At 39.9% G+C, this 24,610-nt stretch overlaps 1 long non-coding RNA gene across 1 annotated transcript in view; it reads right to left on the bottom strand.

Annotated features, from left to right (window-relative positions):
• LOC142599933 (uncharacterized) overlaps positions 1-22,521 on the bottom strand; it is a 41,042-nt gene extending 18,521 nt beyond the window's left edge. Inside the window, exons 1-2 of the long non-coding RNA XR_012833433.1 lie at positions 22,384-22,521; positions 19,964-20,153 (exon numbers count right to left, since the gene is read on the bottom strand). This is a non-coding gene — a long non-coding RNA (uncharacterized LOC142599933). The remainder of the gene's footprint in view (positions 1-19,963; positions 20,154-22,383) is intronic.
• Positions 22,522-24,610: the final 2,089 nt, after the last annotated feature.

Raw genomic sequence — 24,610 nt, 5'->3', positions numbered from 1 at the left:
ATTCATCTAGGTCCTTACCATAAGGTGTACATGAGTGGAAATCCAATGTTAAATCTTTGTAAAGAAAACAGAAGGCTTTACATGAGAAAGATGTGATCTGTTTTATATTTCTCCTCCAGAAGAACTTCCCAGAAGTACAGCATCCTATTTTTTTCCTGTTTCCAGTGTCAGGAAGATCAATAGAGGAGTGCATGGATCAGGAACCTCATTGCTTTTGCAACATCTCCCATGCACATACAACACATGATTTCATGTCAGTTCAAGGGATGGTATGAAAGGAAAACAAAGTGGTCTCATGTGTCATCTTTTTTTTTTAAGACCTGAGTGCAGTAGCTTCCAGCTATTATTGATATAAGAAAGAGACGCGGTCCCTGAAGTTCCCATTTTCCTCTACACAGTCAAAGTGAAAGCAATCTCAGAATTGCGGAGTGCTGCACACTGAAAATGTATTATGCCACCAATTAAATGCTGAAACACACACCATTTCATGTCAATAACAGTGACAAGAGGAATGCTCTTTAAACAACAGCCTATGCAACTCCCAGACGTTCATTTACAGTAACCAGCTAAGCCATACATCATCGGCAAAGTAGAATAAAAATATGTGAAAAGCTTGCTGTATGCCTATCTGTGAAGTCCCTGCAGACTGAAATTTAGCTGAGCTGTCCAAGGGGGAAAAAAGACTGTATAAGTATATATAAGTATGTTCCAGGAAATATTCAAACACCAAGGAAAATTTCATGTTTGAACATACGTGGTCACTAATCAGTAACTGCAGGTCTTTGCAGCAGCTGCTTGTTTGCACACTGTAATTCTTATCATTATTAGTCACTACTAGAATTTCAAGGCTGTAAAATTCTACTCAAGATCAAATCAACATTATTTAAAAAAACCCCACCACGACAAAGATATACAAAGAGGCAGCCCTGGTTCCCAAAGGTCTTCTGGAAAAGAACTGGAGGAGGGAGGGAAAAACTGATGCAGAAAGATGAAAAGACTCCCAGTCTCACAGTGGATCACAGATGAAAAGTCTCGGAGTCTTCAAAGTCCCAGTTTAGTGCTCTCAGACCTGCTCCCCTCCTTTTTTTTTCTGGCAGCAGGGACTAATACCTCAGATTTTACTCTGAAAGCACGGGTAGTTACGCGACCAGTTAAATGTGAACATGTACTAGCTTCTCTCATTATAAAGTCCATGTCCTATAACGGACACACATACATGCACAGACCTCCCCTCTTGGAGCACAATAAGAGTGGGGATCATGGACACGCAGAGCACAGAGACACATAGACCGTTGCGTCTATGGAGCACGTATGGAGGATCTCCATGTGTCGTGGTTTTGCCCCAGCCAGCAGCTCAGCCCACTCAGCCAGTCGCTCATTCCCTCCCAGTGGGATGGGGGAGAGAATCGGAAGAGTGAAAGTGAGAAAACTCGTGGGGTGAGATAAAGACAGTTTAATAGGTAAAGCAAAAGCTATGTGAGCAAGCAAAGCAAACCAAGGAATTCATTCCCCACTTCCCACGGGCAGGCAGGTGTTCAGCCATCTCCAGGAAAGCAGGGCTCCATCACGTGTAATGGTTACTTGGGAAGACAAACATGATCACTCCGAACATTATCCCTTTCCTTCTTCTTCCCCCAGCTTTATATGCTGAGCATGACGTCATATGGTATGGCATATCCCTTTGGTCAGTTGGGGTCAGCTGTCCCAGCTGTGTCCCCTCCCAACTCCTTGTGCACCCCCAGCCTACTCACTGGCGGGGTGGGGTGAGAAGCAGAAAAGGCCTTGGCTCTGTCTAAGCACTGCTCAACAGTAACTAAAACAACCCTGTGTCATCAGCACTGTTTTCAGCACAAATCCAAAACATAGTCCTATACCAGCTGCTATGAAGAAAATTAACTCTATCCCAGCCAAAACCAGCACAGTCAGCATGCACAACATTACGTAGGACAGCGTGTCTGTGCAAGCCCCCACCGCCTTTCCCAGTCCATCAGCAGAAATGATAACACACGTACTCTCTGCATGGCTGGAACGTGGCTATGTATTCACAGACTGTAAGAATGGACACCTGCTGATGGAAAACATAAAAGTCAGTAGTTACTTCTGTCAATAAATGGGACAACAGTGCAACAACCTCTCCATCAACAAAACAAAAAGATGCTATGGGCATGATCATCATTCCATCAGGACAGCAGCAAGGGCAGCACTGAACAAAGATACCTCCATTCATTTCAATGTATTATATTGATTGGGACTAACATTTGGGTCAATTTTTCCTCCAGTCTTTTAAATGAAATTATATATTTATTTGATTGATCACATTCTAAGTAGTCTCCATTTCAAAGCTTTCCTTTCTGGGTTATTTTCCCCCAGCTATCATTAATACAATGCCAAGGCTAATGAAGCACTCAATAGAATATAAATACTAATGAGGTGTGCTGGACTCGCTAGTTAGCAGACCTGTAGGGGGAAAAGAATTGAACAGGTGAGTGAAACCATGTAAATGCATAGCTGTTATGCATAGGACAGTCTGGAGGATATTTAGGGTTGGTTTTTATTAACCCCTAAGTCCTTCATATTCCTTGTTCTTTAGCTTCAGTCTGTCCACATGAGCATTTAGGTTATGTGCTGGTTTTGGCTGGGATAGAGTTAATTTTCTTCATAGCAGCTGGTATAGGACTATGTTTTGGATTTGTGCTGAAAACAGTGTTGATGACACAGGGTTGTTTTAGTTACTGCTGAGCGGTGCTTACACAGAGCCAAGGCCTTTTCTGCTCCTCACCCCACCCCGCCAGTGAGTAGGCTGAGGGTGCACAAGGAGTTGGGAGGGGACACAGCTGGGACAGCTGACCCCAATGACCAAAAGGATATGCCATACCATATGACGTCATGCTCAGCATATAAGGGACTGGGGGAAGAGGAAGGAGAGGGGGAGACTCATTCGGAGTGATGGCGTTTGTCTTCCCAAGTAACCATTACATGTGATGGAGCCCTGCTTTCCTGGAGATGGCTGAACACCTGCCTGCCCATGGGAAGTGGGGAATGAATTCCTGGTTTTGCTTTGCTTGCTCACATGGCTTTTGCTTTACCTATTAAACTGTCTTTATCTCACCCCACGAGTTTTCTCACTTTCACTCTTCCGATTCTCTCCCCCATCCTGCCGGGGGTGGGGAATGAGCGACTGGCTGCATGGGCTGAGCTGCCAGCTGGGGTTAAACCACAGTAAGTTTATAGGAGTTGAGAAGATTTCTAAGTAGAAAAGCTGTTGATGAGTTAGTTGCACAGGAAAATAGATGTTTCTCTTTTCATGTAGATAAGTCTTTACCACAATGACATGAGCTATTTAAGCAGAATTCTCTCTTACTGCAGAAAAGTAAGTGTATAGAGAGCTAGCTGACACAATTATGCCCATTAGAGACCAATATTTTCATGCCTCTTCCTGTCAGACAGGCAAAGCCTTGCAGACAACGTCTGATATTTTTGGGAAGCCATCCCTCATGTACTCCTGCCTAATATCTGCTTGCTTTTCTTCAGCGAGGAATGATGCTGTGGCTCTGCAAAACCCAAACACGAAGAAGTGCCCTGGCAGGGGTTCAAAATGGCTTCTAGTTCCCTGTGTGGCAGTGGTCAGGAAAAAAATCAATCCCTGCATGCACCTCTCACTGGTTACAAAAAGAAAAACTAACTACCAAAAGCAATCTGAAAAAGTCCGATTAGGCACATACCGTAGCACGTTATCTCTGTAATGACTGTGGTTTAAGTTAACCTATTTCCCTTGGGCTCTTACCTTGCTAGTGTTCTACAAATGACTAGTAATCTCCTCTCAGCAGGAGAGGTGTTAACTAACAGCTGAGTAGCAGCACCTTGTGAAGACAGTAGGATAATCGTGATTGACTGCCGATATCGTAGATGTACCAATTTCCCAATGCATCTATTAACCTAGTAATGAGGAACATATCTCAGTGATTAGACTAAAGTATGACATATTAGTTTTTCTTTTCTTTGACACAGATTTAGGCCAGGGTCCAAGAGAATTATGTCTCTGTACCACAGTTTCTCAACTGTTATTTTAATAACCCTGCCTTTTTTCTCACTAGTTATCAGGCTGGATTAGCATACTAGGTGTACCTGTACAAAATCTGACATAAGGAGGTTGAAGTTTCAACCTAGAACTGAAGATAGTACTGTAAAATTGGACTTCTAAATGGCCATGGAGAACATGCAAATAAATCTATGGGTTGGATGATAATGTGGGGCTCCCCTCTACCCCTTTTCTGTGTTGGTCCTGTTCTACTCATGGGAAAGAGATTAGAGAGATGTGCAGCCTTCTCATGAATGGTTTCCCAGCAGAGGAAACTCTCAAGCAAAGCATGAATAAGGGATTCTCAATGCTTTCAGCCAGCACTGATGTAATGACCCTATCATATAACACAAATCAGTGAATTAATCCCCCTCTTTGCCTGTTAAAAACATTTGTTCTCTCTTAGGTTCTTTGGCAAGAACCATGAACTAGTCCCCCCAAAAAAATCCTACCCCCCCAAAAAAAAAAAAAAAGGCCCACAAAGGTTGTCAGTCTCAGTCACCGTACCATCTCCTTTTATTAATAAAGCCTTGACATGGAAGAGTTTTCTGGCCAGGCATTTTTCACACCCCAATAGGCTCAAATAAAAAATTATTGCCAGCACAATGATTTAAATGTAAGATGTAACACTACAGCACTTGCTTAGCTTGATTTTTTAATGTCAGCTCCAATGTGTCTGACACATGCAAGACATAAATGAATATCCATATTTCTTTGAAATTAAAGGTTCCATGACAGCTCACGGTATGGAGCATACGGCACTCCCGATGGGTCGTTACTGTGGACTGGCATTATTTTCACCTCCTTCGTTCTTCCCCAGCCAGCTTTACTAGTGGGAGCCAAAAGACTCTCCCTGCTAACCTCAAGGGCAATTGTCTCAAAATATTTGATATAAACCAGTCTATGCTATATTTGCTAATTGGATTTGTCAATTTCCCTTGCCAAAATTTTCTCAAGTAACAGAACCATTGGCAATGAACATGGAGATCTATGTATTTGGGTAGAGGGAATGTTTTTTACTGTTCATGAGCTAAGGGTTATAAATGAGAAATGATTCCTTGTTTCATAGACTTGGTCCATATAGCTGCCTCGGCCCACATAGTGTCAAAATTGGCACCTTTCTCCTTTTTAAAATAACTTTTTCTGATGTATTTCTGCTCAGCTTCTTTCTCCGCCTCCTGATCTCTTTGTTCAGTATTTCCTCACAACACAGAGTCATCACACCATTCATCTGCATCAATCTGTCTGCCGCTCACAGACTTTGCTGGGTCTGCCTCATCAAGTGCAGTCACTAAATCCATATCTTTTTTCAAGTCAGTAATTGCCTTCAGCTTCATGCTGTTGTTTTTGCTTGTGCTGATGTCTATTAGATTTTGGTCTACTGTTTCAGAAGTCTGTACCGGGTTTCCTGAGTCACGTAAACTCCAGTTCTGCCAGTGATTTACTGGCCCACCTTGTCTGAAGCTGTTGAAATTATGTTTATGCACATACAATTTGCTGTTCATCATGAGAAAGGTGACATATCTAGCACCTGTAGCCATGTGCCCAGATTTCAAGCACAGGATTTATCTCCTCCAGCTTCAGGATGTGATTCAGTTTGAGATAAAACTAGCACTAACTTAATATGCCTGCATGTAGGTGTCTACATGTGAGGCAGTGTCCGAACTCCTATTATAGCAGCATAGACTAACTCAATTCATTTATTCTCACATAAGCCTCTAGTGCTATCTGAGATGCCCTTAAGCTTTCTCCCTGGCTTCCAGCCACAGGCCTTGAGTCCCTTGTCAATATGGGAAGTAGAGTCTAGAGCAATTCAATTTGTCCTAAGCCTGGCTAAAGCCAGTGGGTCAGCTGAATTGCTTTTCAAGCTCCAGTGTAGTGATTAAATTTTCATTGACTAAAGCAGGAGCGTAGGCACTTAACTCACATGTAGACACCTACATGCAGGCCTATGAATTTAAATGTCTTAATCTGGAGCTGACTTCCACCCTACAGGCTCTGTTCAGTTGCCCAAACATATGGTGAAATTTGCAACGCTTTGGAGTGTCCAAATCATCCACAAAAGGCTGACAGATATGACACGAGCTACAGGAGCACTACTCAGAGCCACATGGAATACCCTGGGGCATCTCAGATGGCACTAGAAACCTACGTCTAGGCTACTGAATGACTACATGTCTGCAATATAGATGTCTAAACAGAGCTTGTTGGCTTAAGCTCTGCATCTGATAAGGAAGGTGGGATGAGTTTTGAATTGTGCCTAGGAAAATTCAGTGTGAAGAAGGCATATTCAGAAAAATTAAAAGAAGCTTTGGCCAGAAACCCTTGTATATATTTGTCGTCTAAAAATTAGCTACCAAGCTTAAACTAATTACCTAGGCTCACTACAGTTAATATAAATATAGGTTCCTACAGATGACAATTTATACCACAGTAAGAGAGATATCTAAATTAGAGAGGACAAATTGTCCTCTAGAGAGGTCTACCACTCTCTACAGACTATGGAAGGAACCCAAGTAAGTATCTTAGATACCTAATATTTCACAGGCTAATGCTGAACAAGATTACATTCTCCCTTTCCCCTTATGATTTGATATTAATTGCCTAATTCCCTAAGTGTTAAATATATGAAAATGCTTTTCAGTAGGTGCAAATTTTAAGTGTTTGCATAAAGAATGATTTTCTATCAATTGCTTGTATAACATCCATCATTGTAAGCTAGGTGGCCAACATCATGACTTCCACTTATAAATCCACTCTGAGTATCTATATCTGCAACCATTATTGCTGTTTTTGCAAACATTAGGGCTACTCAGTCATGGAATTCTTTATCATACGCTAAAGATTTCCCTCTACAGAAGCACTGAGCTGTGAGGATTTGTGTTCACCTAACTGGCCAAAAAGCCACAGACCTATACACAGAACATAGCAGATAGGGTAGCATCCTGATAAAGACAAATCTTTTCAGAAGAGTGATGGGTCTTCCTCTTCTGTTGTAAATCACAGCCAAAGCTGCCCACCTTTCTCTAAACAGAAAAGGGAAAGATGAAGGACCTGACAGGCTAGTAAAGCCAGCATGAGTCACCTGCTGTCCGATAAGATATCCTGAATGTGTTACCAATCCTGACCATAAATCTACCATCTGCATAAAGATAACAAAGAACAACATCCACTTGAGTGCAAGCTCCCAAGAAATGAAGTAGAATTCAGTCTCTTTGTGTGTGATGACAATTGCCTTCATCTTTTATTTTTTCCTTATTATTTTTTCAATTATATTATATGCGTGTGTCAGCATATGCATAAACAATGCCTTAAATAATTTTCTTAAAGTAAACAGCACAGAATTAATAGATTTTTCAGGTTAAAAATGGTGTTATTCAAAAGCAGTTAATGTGTATGATTTATCCATCACCTCTGTGTGAAGTCTTTGAAAAGGTTCTTTTGTTCTAAAGTTAGGGGGTGGAATAAGAACAACCACAATAATGCGCAGCAGTGAGATTTAAGGAGGAGACATTCAAATGGCATTCATCTAGTCACACTCTACTAAGATGAACAAAGGGACTTCATCACTTGTATTTTCTGAATTGTGTTGTAAATGGGCTAAGCCTAGAACAAATGCTCAGGCCCAGATCATTTTTACCTAACATTAAATACCAAATAAGTTTAGATGTCTAAAGCAGGATTTTTTATACCTTAAATAGGTGTCTAGTCCAAGCTAATCCTGTACATACTCTTTGCACAAATTGGGGAGAATGAGAGATTTCTAAAGGGCAATTCACCTTGCCCTAAACTGAATGTTTAGGATTAGAAAAGCAGAATAGATTTCTGGTTTTTGCCTCTCTTTGTCACTTCCACAAGGACTACACAACTACTTTTAACTTGATGTCTAATGTTCGGATAAGTAAAGTTGAGAGAGAGAGAAGCTGCACTCAGATTAAGGACAGTTCCATCTCGTGGGAATCTTTTTCCTTCCCCAGAGATATTCGTACATGTAGCTAAGATCATAAATGAAAAACATCTAACTCCTCCTTAAATTTTTTCAAGGCAAAACTAACTTTAACTCATTCAAATAGTGTCAAACTCATAATTTGATTTGATTACCCACACTATTAGTTTGAAAGTTTAATCACTTGAATTCATTGATTCATTCTTGGTTGTGACCTCAATTTGGTCATCGCTTTGTGCCACTTTTGATTAGCTTAGTGAAATTGCAATACATTTGGCTTAGCAACATGTGTAATTGTATATTTGCTTATTCATACTGATTTACAAATTTTTAAAAAATATTCACAATAGGCTTATCCATGTAAAATACTATACGGGTAACAAATGCTGAGGGAATGCATTCCTTTGAGAAATTTGCAAACCACTTTGTCCTGTACCTCAATGAATGAATGATTTTGTTCAAAAATTTAGCATTTTATGGATTACAGATGATATGTGCCAAAAACCAGCAGTGGATTATGGTCATTTCCACATCCAAATCTTCAGGGAGATAATCCACTGAGAAAAGGATCAAGAGAAATAGTGAAAAAGAAAACAAAAAACCCCACCACCACTACAAAAAATTCTGCAAGGCAAAAAAGACTGAACGGATTACAAAAACAATTCTCATCAATTTGGAAATGAACCTTAGGAATAAAATGATTTTTAAAACCTTTTCAAAAAGAAAGTTGTCATTCTCATTTGTTTCATGTTAATGGTATATTACAGAACCAATTGCAACTCTAACACACATTGGAGGTGGGGTTACCAGTATCCATCACACTGAAGTGTCATGAGAGACTATGCCATACTGGCCACAGGTAACTGCAGGGAAAGAAATCCCTTTAATCCTTATCTCCTACCAATGCTCGTGAAGAATAAGCTCCATTTATGGGACATCATCAAATTTCTTTGGAAACAAGGGTGCTTTTCAGCATGCTAAGGCAGAGAAAAGAAAACAGGTACAGCAAAAAGCAACTTTGCTGAGGCTCACTGAGCCAGGAAAAGCAGCAGCAAAGAAATAAGTTGACTGTCACTCTCTGATACACAAAGTTTCATTTCACCTCTGGAAAGCTGGAGTGGCATTGCTGTAGTCATAAACGTCTAAAGAAATGATAGAGAAAATGAGGTGGTGCTTTTGATTCAGCCAATGCTCCTGGATAGAACAAGTAAGTTTTGTGGGGCGCAGTACAGAGAATACTCATTATTCCTGTTCCAAATAAATAGGAGTGTAGTAGTGAGGATTTAGGTCAGAGGATGTTTGAGACAGTGCCTCTTTGGGGCAGATCAGACATGTGGTTCTCCACCTTTCCAGATTTTCCTTCTATTTCTTTCTTATTTTTTTTCTTTTTCTCTTTTTCTTTTTCTTTTTCTTTTTCTTTTTCTTTTTCTTTTTCTTTTTCTTTTTCTTTTTCTTTTTCTTTTTCTTTTTCTTTTTCTTTTTCTTTTTCTTTTTCTTTTTCTTTTTTCCTTTTTTTCCCCTTGGCACTAGTGCCTACTGCTGTTCTATCCAGTGAAGATGGAATTAACTTTTTTATATTTTGCTTGAGTCCTTGTCCAGCTAAAAAGTGTGATGGGCGGTACAACCAGCATCCCTCACAGGTTTCTTCCTTCTCTCTTTTGCCTGTTGGTGATCAGGTGCTCAAACTATTCCCTCAGCTATGACTTTCCCTGCCCTGCCATCAAACATGTCTGTTCCCTGGCAGTCTTTGTTCTCTCTCTTTTTCACTAACCCATAGGAAAAACCAGTGACGCCCTAAAACTGGGAGATCTATGATTGCTGCGCACATGCGATTTTTCTTAGCTCTGGCAGGTTACTCCATTACTGCACCTGAAATCAGTGATATCTAGGCCTGAGAGTTTATACTTTTCAATTCTTTGGTCTTAAAAGGAAGATTTTTTGTTACTGCCTAATGCACATTTATTTGGGGAACAAGCAAGAGCAAGAATCACTGGGACTCTGCTAATGGCATATCACGTTCTGTTATTGTGCTGCACTTGCTTCTTCTGCCTCATGTTAAGAACATTCAATTCCAGCTCCTGAGGATATTGGTTCCATACCAATGAAGCTAAAAATATTTTCAAAATGCCCAGGGGGTGAATATTTTTATGTCCTTCCTCTTAGATGAAGCTGTTTTAGGATGATGCTGACTCACACACAATATCTCTTGCATACTAATCAACGGAGCTATAATTCAGGTCATTTGATTTCAAAGCATGTTCTCTAATGCGTTAACCTTTCACTGTTAACCTGCAGTATCCTCCTTCAAGCGGCACAAAGGGATTGAACCAAGAAACGGGAGGATGGGGGAAGACAAACCTAAATTGAAACTAAAGGATGAGGCTTAGGTATTTGCATGACAATACATTTAGGTGCAGGAATTGAACTCTGATATCCTGAGTCACAGTCCACTAATTTAATCACAAGGTTATCCTTCCCTTCTGGTCCTTTTGTGCCAACAACGAAAGTTTGATGACAGTGAAAGTCCCTCCAAGACTTTGAATATTTACACCACAGGCAACCCAATTAAGCCTTTGTCCTACTTATACACGTTTCACAGAGCAATATAAAGAAGAGAAACACCAACATTTCACTTGGATAACTAATAACATTGGTCGAAAAAAACATGTTCAAAACCTGCAGCACAAAAAACCCAGTTTGAAACTAATTCATCAACTGAAAGCCATCTATGTGAAATATGTGGGGAATCACTTCAGACATATATCTATATTCCCAACTGTATTCACAGATCATTTGCACTCAAAAAATGGGGAAAACAGTTTAATGACTTCTGTGTTACAACTAGACTGCTCTGCTCTACTTACATGTGTTTATGGTCACTGCCTTTAAAGCTTTTAAATGTAAATGCAAAGGCTCTCAGTGTTCAAAATAATGATTTGGATGGTGATTCTTGTTTATTTTTGCATGGGTCAAATACATTAATTGCAAAATCAGATCAGAGTGAAAACCCTTTAATTCCCAAAGCAGGAAAAATTACAACTTGGTGTAGAGAAGTTGACATCATGTAAAATTTGTGACATTTTCTTCTCAGCTTTGTTAAGCAAAGAGGCTGAGCTTATACTAAAGAGTTTCTATCAAGACCATTTTTACTTTGATGGAATGAATAGTCCCTTTTTTTAAAAAAAAAAAAAAAAGTTAAATTCAGTGTATTAAGTTAGTGGTATTCAACACAGAGGGCTCAGAAAATTATTCTCTGTGTCAAACATCCAACGAATGAGTCTATCTCAGTTTTATCATGTCTTGCTGAGCAGATGGGGCCACTGAGCCAATTTTTTACATATGATTTTAGTTTAGTATTTTCTGTGGAATGCATTTAGGGCATATCAAGAGATGACTCAAATCTTAACAGTGTATAAATCTGTTTCCTTTCTAATTTTTTTTTTAGTAACTGATACTTCCTAGGGTTTGTGTTAGCCAGCTTTCCCTAAATGGAAACACCTAAGTTTTAGGGAGAGTCCTGTCTAGTGTTAAAAAAATATGTGTTAAAAGAGATAGCTGCTCACTATCAATTGCTTGGTTAGGAAAAAAAATTACTGAAACACCTTTAAGAATTCATATTTGTAGCATGAAATTAATTGAGATGATCCTAACCAAAGACAGCAGTGACAGAAAAAAATTATTTCTGGTTCCATTTCCAGCTCAGAGCCCAGTTCAACCCAGCGTAGAACAGAATTGCCACCTTCATTTTTTTCCTATGGCTTAAATAGGGATGCTAAAATTACTATGCTCCTAACTTAGATACTTCAGTTTTGTGTCAAAAATTATGTGGGTAAATCCAAATTTTTGTGGTTCAACACACATTGAGCCACAGAATCATAGGAAAGTGAGCCCAAGATGCCTCCTAGTCCAATACTTGCAGCAAAGCAGGATCCAGTATATCTAAGCACTGTGACAGATGCTCATTAATTGGGTCATGATGACCTCAGGTTATGGAGATTCTACAGCCATGGAGCCGGTGAGGGGCTGGACTTTACCTTTTTCCCAAGTAATAGCCCTCCTACTCAATTCTTTGTGTTACAAAAGGGAAAATTTTTTGTAAAATTTCCCAGAAAATTAAATGCAACTAAATTAATTCCAGGGTGATGTAAATGTTCCATGAGAACAAAAAATCAAAGTTTCCATTCCAACTTCACCTCTTGCATTATGGGCATACATTACACTTAGACATAATATAGGCATATGGACATATGTCATTTTGTGTACATACATCTAAAATAACATTTTTAAAATGGAAACAAAACCATTTGGAGGCAGACAATCAAAATGTCCTTTATTGAGATAATTTTTATCCTGTTTTCAAAATGAAATTAAAATATATTTGTTACTATGAAGTATGTGCCTTTGCCAAATTCTGACAAGAAAAATAAATGTTTCCACTCTGAAGACATTTTACAGCACAGATTTGATCTATCCATGATCATTTCTAAGTTCACGTTTATGGCTGTCTCACAGAGTGCATGGTATTGCTTACAGCACCCAGAGTCACTTGTCAGGATATGAGATTCATTGTGCTAGACACTGTGTAACGTGTAAAACAGTGTAAAATTGTCTGGGCGGGATTCTGCTACCTTTTTACTGGTTCCTAGTGCAATCTGGGACACCCGAGAGTGTCCTAAACATGTCTGGGAAGACCCACAGCCTTCGGGAGCAGCAGCTGGAAGCCTGAAAGGATACCCCTCTGTGCTTCAAATGATGCTAACCACCTATTTGTAGGCAACAAAATCTTACTCTCCCTATTGTGAAAGTCTGCAAGAAACAAGGATTACGGGATTACAAAGTACGTATTTAGAAGAAGGCAACGACAATAAAACAAATACAGGAACTATGGGAACATAAAAGAAGCAGTAGAGCATCAAACCTAAGATCCAATTAGCCCATTATCCCGCCCCTGGCAGTGGTCAATAGTAAGTATTACAGAAAAGCAGAAAAAAACAGGGTAAATTTACAGAGGCACTTCTCTGCAGTATAAGGCTGTAAATGAAGACCTTCTTAATATAAACAGATTAAATTGCAATCAAAACCTGAAAATCATTTACTCATTCTTTTATGAACAGGAAACTTTGACTAGATTAACTGCCAGTAGTTTCTCTTGAAAAGAAACAAAAGTTTGGCTTTGCTAACTAGTTCCAGGCATAAAATCCACTGTTAACCTGACACCTCTGTGCACTGGAGCAGCACTGTGGCAGAGGACTCCAGCATTGTGCTAACAGTGACTGAATTAACAGCTATTAAAACCTCGGTTGAGAAGGACACAGCTAAGAACCTTTCTTAAGCACATAACATTAAGTAAATTTAAATGGTACCATGCCATCCAGACACAATTTTCACAAAAGTGTTAGGAAACACCATGTCATTCAAAGCATCTGACATTTTTATTAATAGTAGAGCAGGCCAAAAAATTTTTCTTATTCACACAAATATTTTCTTTTAACTTAGGTTAAATATTTCCATTTTATCTAACCGTGTCCTTTGGAAGCTCTGAAACTTTTAAAAAAAAAACCTCTACACTGAAAGTGTTTCACTTTGGTGATCCAATTTGGGAAGAATTTTGTTTGGTAAGTTTTCTCTCCAGTTGCTGAAAACTCAGTGTTTTGAAGTATGTTTATAATCTAAAAAAACCCACCCCCTCCAAACCCCCCTTAGGATTCTAGTTATAATTCTAATGTTTAAAATAAATAATTCTTGTGACTTCTCAACTGGTAAGCTCAGGACTGCAAATCTCAAAATAGTTGTGGTTTTCAGGATTTACGTGGCCTTCTGATGATGACATATCATATTCTAAAGACATAGTGTTGTTATTCTGCTCATACATTTTAAGAGCAAAATATTGATCTTGGAACAAACCAGTGATTTTTGGATGAAAGATGATGCAATGTTCCAGTTTTCAAATGTTTTCAAAAAACCGATATCCTGCTTACCTGATGTTGCTGCTGCTAAATGCCATTCCATCAATCCTTTTTTCGCTGCTCTGACTCGTCGGTGCGACACTTCCAACTTTGATAGTGTTCTGGTTGAACTGGATTCCCAGGGTCACCAGGGGTTTCATTCTTGCTCTATATAAAATTTAATTAATTCACAGATCTTAACTCCAGCATACACCTGGATGTCTTGGAAAACGAACAGCACAGCTCTGAGGAATGCAAGGCTACTAACTGACTTCTAAAATCTGATCCACTGATGTGCTCGCTGGGCAAGCAGCTCCTCATCAGTGAGCAGTGTACAGCTAAGGAGCACCTGAGCTGTCCCAGCTTCAGATGGGTGACAAGCTGGTAAAGACAATATCAAGCACGGGTACGTGTAGGTAATTTCACAGCTTTCAGCCACTTTGTGGGAAGAGCAGCCCACGTCCTGCCTTTGAAAGAGGTTAAATATTGATAGACAGGGTTCCTTGAATTGTGCCATCATTAATATGCAGTCAAAGCTATTGTACATGGTTGTATGCTTACAGAATGACTCCAAAGACCAAAGTTTTTGACTTCTCATCATTTGCAGTTTGTTGTGTAGCAAGTATGTGAGGTTCCTTGGTTTAATTGCATCCCCAGTACAAGAAAGACACAGATTTGTTGGAGAGACTCCAGGGGAGGGCCATGAAGCTGATGAGACGGCTGGAGCACCTCTCCTATGAGGACTGAGAGAGTTGGGGTTGTTCAGCCTGAGAAGAGAAGGCTCCGGGGAGACCTCATTGCAGCTTTCCCGTACCTAAAGAGGCCTGCAAGAAAGCTGGAGAGGGACTGTTTACAAGGGCATGGAGTGATAGGACAAGGGGTAATGGGTTTAAGCTGAAGAAGGGGAGATTTAGATTAGATATAAAGAAGAAATTCTTCCCTGTGAGGGTGGTGAGGCACTGGAACAGGTTGCCCAGAGAAGCTGTGGATGCCCCATCCCTGGAAGTGTTCAAGGCCAGGTTGGATGAGGCTTTGGGCAACGTGGTCTAGTGGAGGGTGTCCCTGCCCATGGCAGAGGGATTTGAACGAGATGATCTTTAAGGTCCCTTCCAATTTAAACCATTCTATGATTCTATCATTCTGTCATTCTATGAAATGACCAATTAAGGAAAGAAAGAGTTATATGAGGAGAGAGTAGTGAGAGAAAAAAAAGGAAAGCTGGCAGAAGAGATAATTGGAGATTCAGCTTAAGATACAGAGGCTGCGGTAGTTGCAAGCAGGTCAACAACAGCTGTTCAGATGCTCCATGTTGAGACCACTATGTCTGCTCTCTACTGGTTCAGCTGGTCCTGTAGCTGTTCTTCCAGGCTTGAGCCTCTGGCTGACTTTTCAATGAAGTTTCTTTCTCCAAAATCATGAGTTATGTGGGGCTATGGGGCTCATAGGTTTGCTTCTGTGATGGCAATGTAACAGGGGAAAATGTATGTACAATGGGGGGTTGGCAGTCTGTCTCTGAAAGCAGAAAGTATTAATTGAAGGTAGACAGTATTAATTTAAAAAGCTGAAGTTTACGTCAGCAGAGCTTATAACAACCATGTATTCTTAAGTACTACGTGTACTTACAATAATTGCTACCCCTTACAATCAACTGAATATAAAATCTCAGCTAAAGTTTTCCATTGGTTTACCAGCAAAATAAATAAATAAATAAATAAATAAATAAATAAATAAATAAATAATATTAGAGTCAAATAAGAGGAGAAGGGAGGGACAGGGATTAATCTGTGGGAAATCAGAAGCAAGGAGACTATTAGGGAAGAAAAATTTTCTGAATGCTCCTTTTACTTCTTGCACTTGAACGTAATCCACACTGCTGCTGAAGCACCAGCCTTCTTTACAGATAACCTACAGGTTATATGCATGCAAATTGGTAACACAGAAGAAAGCATGTATTAGAAATTATCATAGCCAGAAGCTCTGAGTCTTTGGACACTGGAATTGATGTAGAATGAACAGTGCAGAGCTTTTTAATACATTAACTTCTTTTGTAAGCTTATAAGACGCCCTGAGAAAGTGAAGAGATGGCTCTAGGGTGACATCTGTTTCGGAAATGGATGGGATATACACATCATGGAGTGATTCTCACCCTCTATGCAGCAATGATCGTACATGCTTACAAAAGAAGCTGATGTTTGTATGCATGAATGGCTGCACTATCTACAGAGGAGTCGCCTCACTTTTCATTTCTCAGTACAGATAGGAGTCCATGGAAGCTATTAAATGTACAGTAGAGCCAGAAATACTTGGTAGAGATCCTTTTTTTATTATACTGACATCTGTGAAAAAAATCAGCTATGGAAAACTAAAATAAGAAAAAAAAAAAGAAATATTTCAAAGTAGGTTTATTCTCCAACAAATTTGCTTTAAAGAAAATTATTTCTGCAGGTGAAATCATCTGCATTCAGTTTCATATAACAAGCTTTACTACATAGCTTTTCCCCAAGACAATCAATATATTATCTTTGTTCTGCTTCTTGTACGTCCAAGAACAAGATCTCTGGCTTTCTCACACTGACTCCTTGTTGGGAGTCAAGGCCCCAGCAGTTTTTCAAAGCAGAGTACCTGCTCCAAATCCTGGTCTGGCTCACCTGAAAGTAGTCTGGAGAACAGTATGGATGCGACTGAAGTTAAAAAGGGATCTTACCTTCCCATTAACTATAATAAATGAAGTCTCTTGTTTTTCAGAAGGTTATTCTGAAAAGAGCTTTGTGGAAGATTTGAATAGGAAGTGAGATTTCAGCAAGCCTGTAGTAACATGCCAAGGAGTCGGCACGCTGGGAACAGTCTCTAGTTGAGACTATGTGAGACTGACAAGGGGAATTAACTCCAGGTTTGGGGCTGCAGTTTGAGTGAGGGATCCAAGAAGTTCATAAAATATGGAGCAGGATCAGCACATAAGCTGCTTTGTATATGTGCAACAGTGGAAATTTAGGCATTTAACCCTCTTAAGTTAATCAGCAGTTGAGCAGTGGGGTTTGAGAGCTTTAGGTAGCTTAAGATACACATACTCATCTTGGTTCATCAATTAAAAAAAAAAAATCACAGCCTGTAATAAAGGAAATAAAATCCCATGTGCTTCTTATGTCCAGGCTGTCTCAATGGCTTGGAGTTTTATTCAATCTCCCCTGGCAGAACTTATCAAAACAACAGATCGTTTTGGCTAATTAGCCAATATTAGTTAGAGAACTGTGACTTCTACATTCTTCAAATAGGCATGTTAGTTGTGGCTGCCTGTTAAAGAAAATGTCATTACTCTGAAAGGCTGTAATTCTCAACGTGCCAAAAATCAGCAAACATATATATTTATTTGCCTTTAGAAGGAGAAGACGCTGTGCTGCAGCCCGTGGGTCCATACAGCAGGGCTCTAAGTGGGGCAGGAAACTCTGACCTGCGACACACATTACCGTTTCGTCATGGTGAGGAGCAAGGACATCTGAGGTGGATGTGGCAGGATGGTGCTGGACTCAGCATGGAAGCTGTTTCAGGAGCCAGCTCACACATACCCGCCGGCTCAGTTCCTCCGTGTGACGGCACCACCCTGAAATCCCCATGCCAGTATGGTCCTGTAACCAGACACGTGAAGGAAACCTGCCGTAACACCTGCACTTGGCTCACTTGTGTCTCAGAGGCTACAAAAATGGTCCCCATAAAGCTTACTGTTCATGTATCGGAAAAGTCCATAGAAGTCAGTTAAGGATTTTAATAGTGTTTCCCTTTCATTTCTGGTTATATGGGAATTTCATTGCATCTAGTTTTGTCTCAGAGCAAAAGTGAGAAAAAAGCCCCATTCAAAGAAAAGGAAGTTTACACAGTAACACAAGATCCAGAACTACAATAATTACCCCAGTACAGGTCTCTGAAGAGTAAAAAATGAGACATCACAGAGGAATAGATTATGCCATGTCTGCGTATGCTGGGGTTCCTGTGTCTTCCTCCGAGGCAGCCTGTCCTGGTTGTTGTTAGAAGCAGGATGCTGGGCTGGACAGACCTGGAGCGTGATCCAGTCTGACAATTTCTGTATTCCTAAGACTATCAGATAGAGAAAACATACTTTATTTATTTAAAAGACCTTAATTTTCCCCTTTCTTCCACGCAGATTCAATTTCCTTCTGGAAAGCAGTTACCCAGCTGTGGCTATGAAACTGGTAATAAGTGCACAGCTTCGGTTCAAAGGTGATCAAGCACTGCTCCTATGTTTAACGTAATAGGAGATGGGAAAGACAGGAATGGGGGTAGGTAATGAAGGCACTTTGTGGTGTTTGGACCAAGCATCCAGGGAGTACATTGTAGTTGTCAGAATGAAACAGCAAGTTCTGTTGTTCTTCAGATGGAGCCTTTTCAAAACAGACACAGAAAGCATGGCCTTTCTGCGAAAAGAAAGCCAGGGGGAGGGGATCTAAGTAGCTACATGCAAAATCATTTCAAAGCTAATTTCACCCTCTCCTGTGCAACACTTTCACCTTCCTTAATAACAGCAGAATGGATTCACATAAAACTTTATGTTTTTAAAATTATCGCTCTTGGCTTTGAAACTGAAGGCCAGGTCTTCTGTTGAGGAAAATTGAAACAGATACATTGATTAATTGCAGTTAATCCAGCTTGTACGGACTGAAGTTCTGGCACTGGTTCACTTTGCAAGAAAATGCATATGGGAAACCTGGAGAAGCTCAATGGCTGAAAATTTCCTCCTTACAAGTCTTTCCATTGAATTTAGAAGAGCAAAGATCTCTTGTGTATTCTCCTTTCCTTTCATTCCTTCTCCAAAACAAGTTATAAACAAATATTAAAAAAAAAAAAAAAAAAAAAAAAAAAGCTTCACATCTACCAGAAAAACAAGGCCAAGCATAAAGTTCTTTTATTTTTTTGGAATACATTTTTTGTTTCCCTTCCATCCCCAGCAAACTATTTTGTAGTTGCAACCAGAAATCCAAACTTCATGTCTGAGCATGATGCGTACAAAGGGGCAGAGATCCGGACTGGTCACCAGAGGAACACGGGGGTCCAGGACAACTGCGTCACAGACTGTAGGGTCTGGGGGCTTGATTGACACCTGTCTGCATGTGTGTGTGTGAGAGGGGGGTACAGTCTGAGTACCAGCAGCTGGAGTGTCGTGGTTTAACCCGGCAGGCAGCTAAAACAACCACACAGCCGTTCGCTCACTCCCCATATCCCAGTGGGATGGGGGAGGGAATTGAAAATGGAAAAAAAGGTAAAACTTGTAGATTGAGTTAAAAAGACAGTTTAAAACGACAGAAAAGGAAGATAATAGTAATAGTAATAGTAATAGTAATAGTAATAGTAATAGTAATAATATGTAATAGTGTGGGGTTTTATAGCACATTTTAAAAATCCTGATTTTCATTCTTAGTGAAAACAATTTCACTCACAAGTCATGAAACAATATAAAAACTACATAGAATGGAAAGGATGGAACAGCCTATACAGAATTATTGATTACTCTGTTCTGAACAGAGTCAGGGACTCGGATAAAGGCATGCCACTGCCCATGCTAACTAGCATGCTCCCAGACAATATGCAGGCACAATTCAAGGACAGCACGAATGAGGGACTATTCCCAAAACCCATTAGGATCAGGGCCAGCCTGCTCTAAACACAAGTTTAACCATATGGACATAAACCGTGACGTGCTACCTATCCCACTGGCAAAGAAGAGGTTTTGGCTATTTTTATTGCAAGTGTACAGGTAGCCATAGATACTTTCTAACAGATGGGGAGCAAGAGTCAATGTACGTTTGCAAAGAAAAGCAAACTCACTACCCCAGAAACTCACAAATTAAAAAGATCAAACTAAGGAAATGATTGCCCATTTCTAATTAATCAGTGATACTAATAATAAAATGTATATATTACAAATGCATTACACATGCATCTATCCGTGTGTGTATAAGTAGCGTCCCCCAACCTCCCACTCACCTCAGTCCTTCAGATTAATGTTTTTCCTGAATTTCACCATCTCTGCTGTGGGTACTTGACAAAACCTCCTCAGGCCAAAACACTCTGCTCAGTCTCTCAAACAACAGCAAACACAGTCGCAGTATTTGAGCACTAGCAATACTTCTTCCACCGCTACCTTGGTAATAAGCTTTGAAGGCAAGCCTAGGATCTCGAACAATAAAAGAGAAAATAAGATGTCAGTTATGAGTATTCTACAATATTAATACATTTCTGTGCACTTAGGATTAATGCATGGTACACAAACTATGGGTTTCATCACTACTTATAAAAACACGCACAGATTAAGAGACAAAGTTCCACTTTCCTCAGAATTTGCACATTAAGTATCTTACCTTTCTTTGTGAGCTGTTTAACAGTCTGAATTACTAGTGTATTACTAGATCAATCAATTATAAACATTTATGTAATGTCAAAGATTCACGTGAGTCTAGGTAACTATGCCTCACAAATATCCTTAAGAGCATCTCTACTGCAACTGACATACATAGACACAAATCAAAATGGAGTCCATGTCTTGAAGGATTTAGTCTCAAATCCCTTTCTAATCAAGCAAAATTTCAGCTGAAAGTGCCCAATCCTTCAATACATCTCATCTCTGCTACTCTGCAGCTTCCACCATCACTATTCCATAAGGCAGCAGCTGAGAATTATATATCTGATTTTCTCCGATTAAGTGTGACTTCAGAATCACTGAGAAGGAATCCATTTTCTGCTCAGCACTCTGTGAGATTTATCAGTGAATGCATCATGTCCCAAAGCACACTGCTATTGGGCTATAAAATATTCCAATGTCTTATTAATAAGTTAATTGAATCCATTGTAATTTTCCTTGTATTCATGCAGCTCACTTTGTCATTGATTGACAGAGATGAATTTGAAGATATTTAAGAGTTTCGCAAGCAGATGAACAGCTATATGTGAATTATCATGAAAGAGGAATAGTTAATAAGGGACTGTAATAATCTTTCATTAGAAGATTTGATGTAGTAACCACTGCGAACCTAATCCTGTTCCTGCTGACAGCAAAAGGAATTCTGCCTACAGATTCAATGCCATTTTGAGTTAAAAATGACTGCATTTTTTCCCAGAAGTCAGGCAAATTGCATTGAAATGAGATAAATATCAGAGAAAAGTCCGTCAAAGCCAGCTACATCCACATCAAGTGGTTGCTAGGTGACTCATGCATTTAATCTCAAAGTAGATTATTTATAATCCAGAATTTTAGTGTTTCAGGGCTTGAGTAGTATCATAGACACATCAAAGCTTCCAAAACTTGTGTGGGGATCAGTCCTATTCACCATCTCCCCACTTAACATCCAGCAACAGGATGCAGTCACATCAATGCGTTATATCTTTGCTTCTGTCCTGGGGCAGACAAGACCCATTGCACTCCCCAAAACATGACAAATTCCCATCTGAATGCTCTGAAAACTCTTTTTGACTGAAAACAAAACCACCACTCTGTATCAGAGAAGACATTTCTCTTCTTACAAGGAATTTCCTCACCTTAGCCTTGTCTGGCCTCATGAATTTGATTTCCGAAATTTTGGTCACCTTTTGAAACAGTTTTGTTTACATGAGAGGGGTGTGGCACCAAGAACCTGCCAGATGCATCCAGGACAGCTCACTAATAGATGATGTTTCATGTTTAAGGATTGGATTTGATGATTTTAAAGGTCTTTTCCAACCAAAACGATTCTATGATTCTACATATGGTGCATAATTGCCCTTGAACATCTTGAAGATACAGATGTCCTAAAGATCTTCTCAAGATGTACCCTGCATTCAGAGGCCACCAACCTAGTAAAACATGTCAATTTTAGCTCAAATACAAACACTATACATCAGTGTCATGATCTCCATATAGGAGTTAGTGATGGTTTATATCTGGTTTTATATTGCATGTGACAGAAAACCATGTGAGAAGCTAACAAAATCACAGGCAGCGCCATGAGGGATGACGGTATTTCACTGGTGGGTAAGGGACAGTTATGTAAGAGACAGCCAAACCCCACCAAAACTGGCCAGGAGCACTGGGGACCTTCAGAGAGGGGAGCTGGCAAGGCCTGGGGAACCACCTCAGCAAACCAGGCTACGCTGAGATGACCACAATAACAGTGTTGGAAATACCCCATTAGGGTACAGATGTATCAAAATTGGGACCAGTTGAAGCAAAGTGATTGGGATTTTGAGCTGCCTATTTGGGAAGAGGCCTGGAGGTACAAGGGCAGCAAAAAGGAGGGTCAAGTAAGAATAAATGGGATAATAAGCAAATCATGGAGTACCTGTCTGACAGCTCTGCACCCAGTCACCACAGCCTGAATCAGGGTGATAACCCAAAGGCACTGTTCTGACCATACCATGCATGCCAAACCTACCTCTACCACCAGGAGGTTGGGTGGGAGCAGAGTGTTTCCTCTGCTGTGTTGGTACACATTGGTTTTCAGTCTTTGTCTTACACTCTGTGGTGGGTTGACCCTGGCTGGGGGCCAGGTGCCCACCAAAACCGCTCTATCACTCCCCTCCTTCATTAGACAGGGGAGAAAAAGTGCAATGAAAAGCTTGTGGGTCGAGATAAGGACAGGGAGAGATCACTCACTAATTATTGTCACGAGCGAAACAGACCAAACTTAGAGAGGGAATTCATTATTGTTAGGGACTGAGTGACATGAGACGAACATTGTGGAGCGGCTCTCAAACAGCCAATTCTGGCTAGCAGAGAGGCTGGGAAGAAAGAGCTGAGCAGCAGAGCAGGATGGCGTTAAGCGGTTCAGGGCATCCCTAGTGAGATTCTTTTCCCAGGGTGTAGGGTATGGATTCACAGTTCATGCCTGGAGGAACGTGAGTTCAAGATGCACTGTGTGCTATTTCAAGCAGAAAGAAAACAAGATTCCCCAAATACACACACATGCACAGCACCCTGAGGTGGATTGGTTTTTTCGGCAATGCTGATTTAAGCAGCTAAAATAAACTGTCTTCTTCATATCTTCCAGCCTGTTGTCCAAACAGCATAAAAGATCAGCTAACAAAACAACCCTTCTGATTCCCCACTTTCCCCCAGCCTCAATATTAGTCACAGAGTGTCTCTTAATAAAGGCAGTGAGACTTATTCAGCTTCCATCCTAAGCAAGTACAATTCTAGTCAACCCTGAATCCTACTGTAAAATTTAATTAAATCTACCTTTTGTTTGTTTGTTTGTTTGCATAAGGATAAGGCAGGCTTGGTGCATTTGTAGTGTGACGATCTTCTGTCTATAAGTTTGGGTCTCCAGCAAAGTCCTCAAACTTCACCTGCAGTGAAGAAAAGGTTTAGAAATTAAAACGGATGCCTAATGTACAGGAAAGACTAATTTAACTCAGGAGAGTTACTGTGTAGTGTCTGCAGAGGCTGGCAAATATTATGTTAGAGAATACAAAAAACTCTCACCCTATTCACATCATCAGGATGTCCATTTTCTGCTTATAATATATTACACTGTAGTTCATTATTTTCAAATTACAGGAAGAAAGCTGCCAGTCCCCTGCTGTGTAGCTAATGAACTTACTAAAAATCGTTACAGTTCTGATCAGATAACATCAACAGTCTAAACAGCTAACTTGTTACTGAGTATGATTTGTTTATCTTTTGAGGGCAGTTCTTCTGAAGCTATAAATTTAAGACATTAGAAATATTTCAAGATCCAGAATTGCTAGTTCTATAAAATTGAGGAGCTGCTTCTCCATTTTCACAGGTAATTGTCAGTAATTTCTACAGAAAATAAGTGCTTGGAAATTCTGGACACACAGACACAAATTCCCTGTTTGGGTAAGAAGCACCATTTGGGATTTTGTCTCCTCAAATGCTTAGAAATGTCATTCTGTACTAATTTAGTCCCTCTTCAAGAGATACCAATTTCAAAAAAGAGGGAACCATCCGAGAATGCCTAAATAGTACCTGATCCAACCGGGCAGATTTTCTATTATTTTCACTACATTTTCTCTTCATTTTTCTTCTCGCATTCACCCCTGGGACTTTGGTTCTCTAACCTGAAAAGCCAGTGGTCAAAATTGAGTCATGCTTGTGGAAACTGTAAGTGATTTATGTCCTTGTACAACAATACCCTGGGCAGGTTCCTTGTATGACACAAACCAGTGCTGATTTAATTTCTGAGATCTACTCCTTTCATGAGTAAATCTTATGAAGAAACTTGCATTCAGCACTTCCTCAGAAGAGTGAGTTAGATAAAAATTATTTTTTTTTAAAGAGAAACAACTTCTTTCTGACGTAAAACTTAGTGTCCCATAAGGAATTAAAATTTAATTAGAGTTATGATGACACTCTGTCTGTGGGAATATATTTCAGTGCATATTTTAAGGTGTACAATAGGGTATACCTGAAGGAAAAAAATTTTTCTATTTAATTTAATTTGAGTGTGCATACCTTTCACTGTCGGTTTAGAGGAAGGATATGGGGCTCTTTGTATTCTTTTCAAAGGTAATGTTTCTTTCCTTTAGAGTTCAAATTCTTGATCCGAACTCTCAGTCTCTGAACTGTATATTTTCCACACTTAAAGTGGTTCACAACATTTCTATTAAGATGGTAAACATAACTGCCAGATGCTATGT

Source organism: Balearica regulorum, chromosome 1, assembly GCF_011004875.1.
Source record: "Balearica regulorum gibbericeps isolate bBalReg1 chromosome 1, bBalReg1.pri, whole genome shotgun sequence".
Taxonomy (NCBI): domain Eukaryota; kingdom Metazoa; phylum Chordata; class Aves; order Gruiformes; family Gruidae; genus Balearica; species Balearica regulorum.
This window is presented reverse-complemented; position numbering and strand designations above follow the sequence as displayed.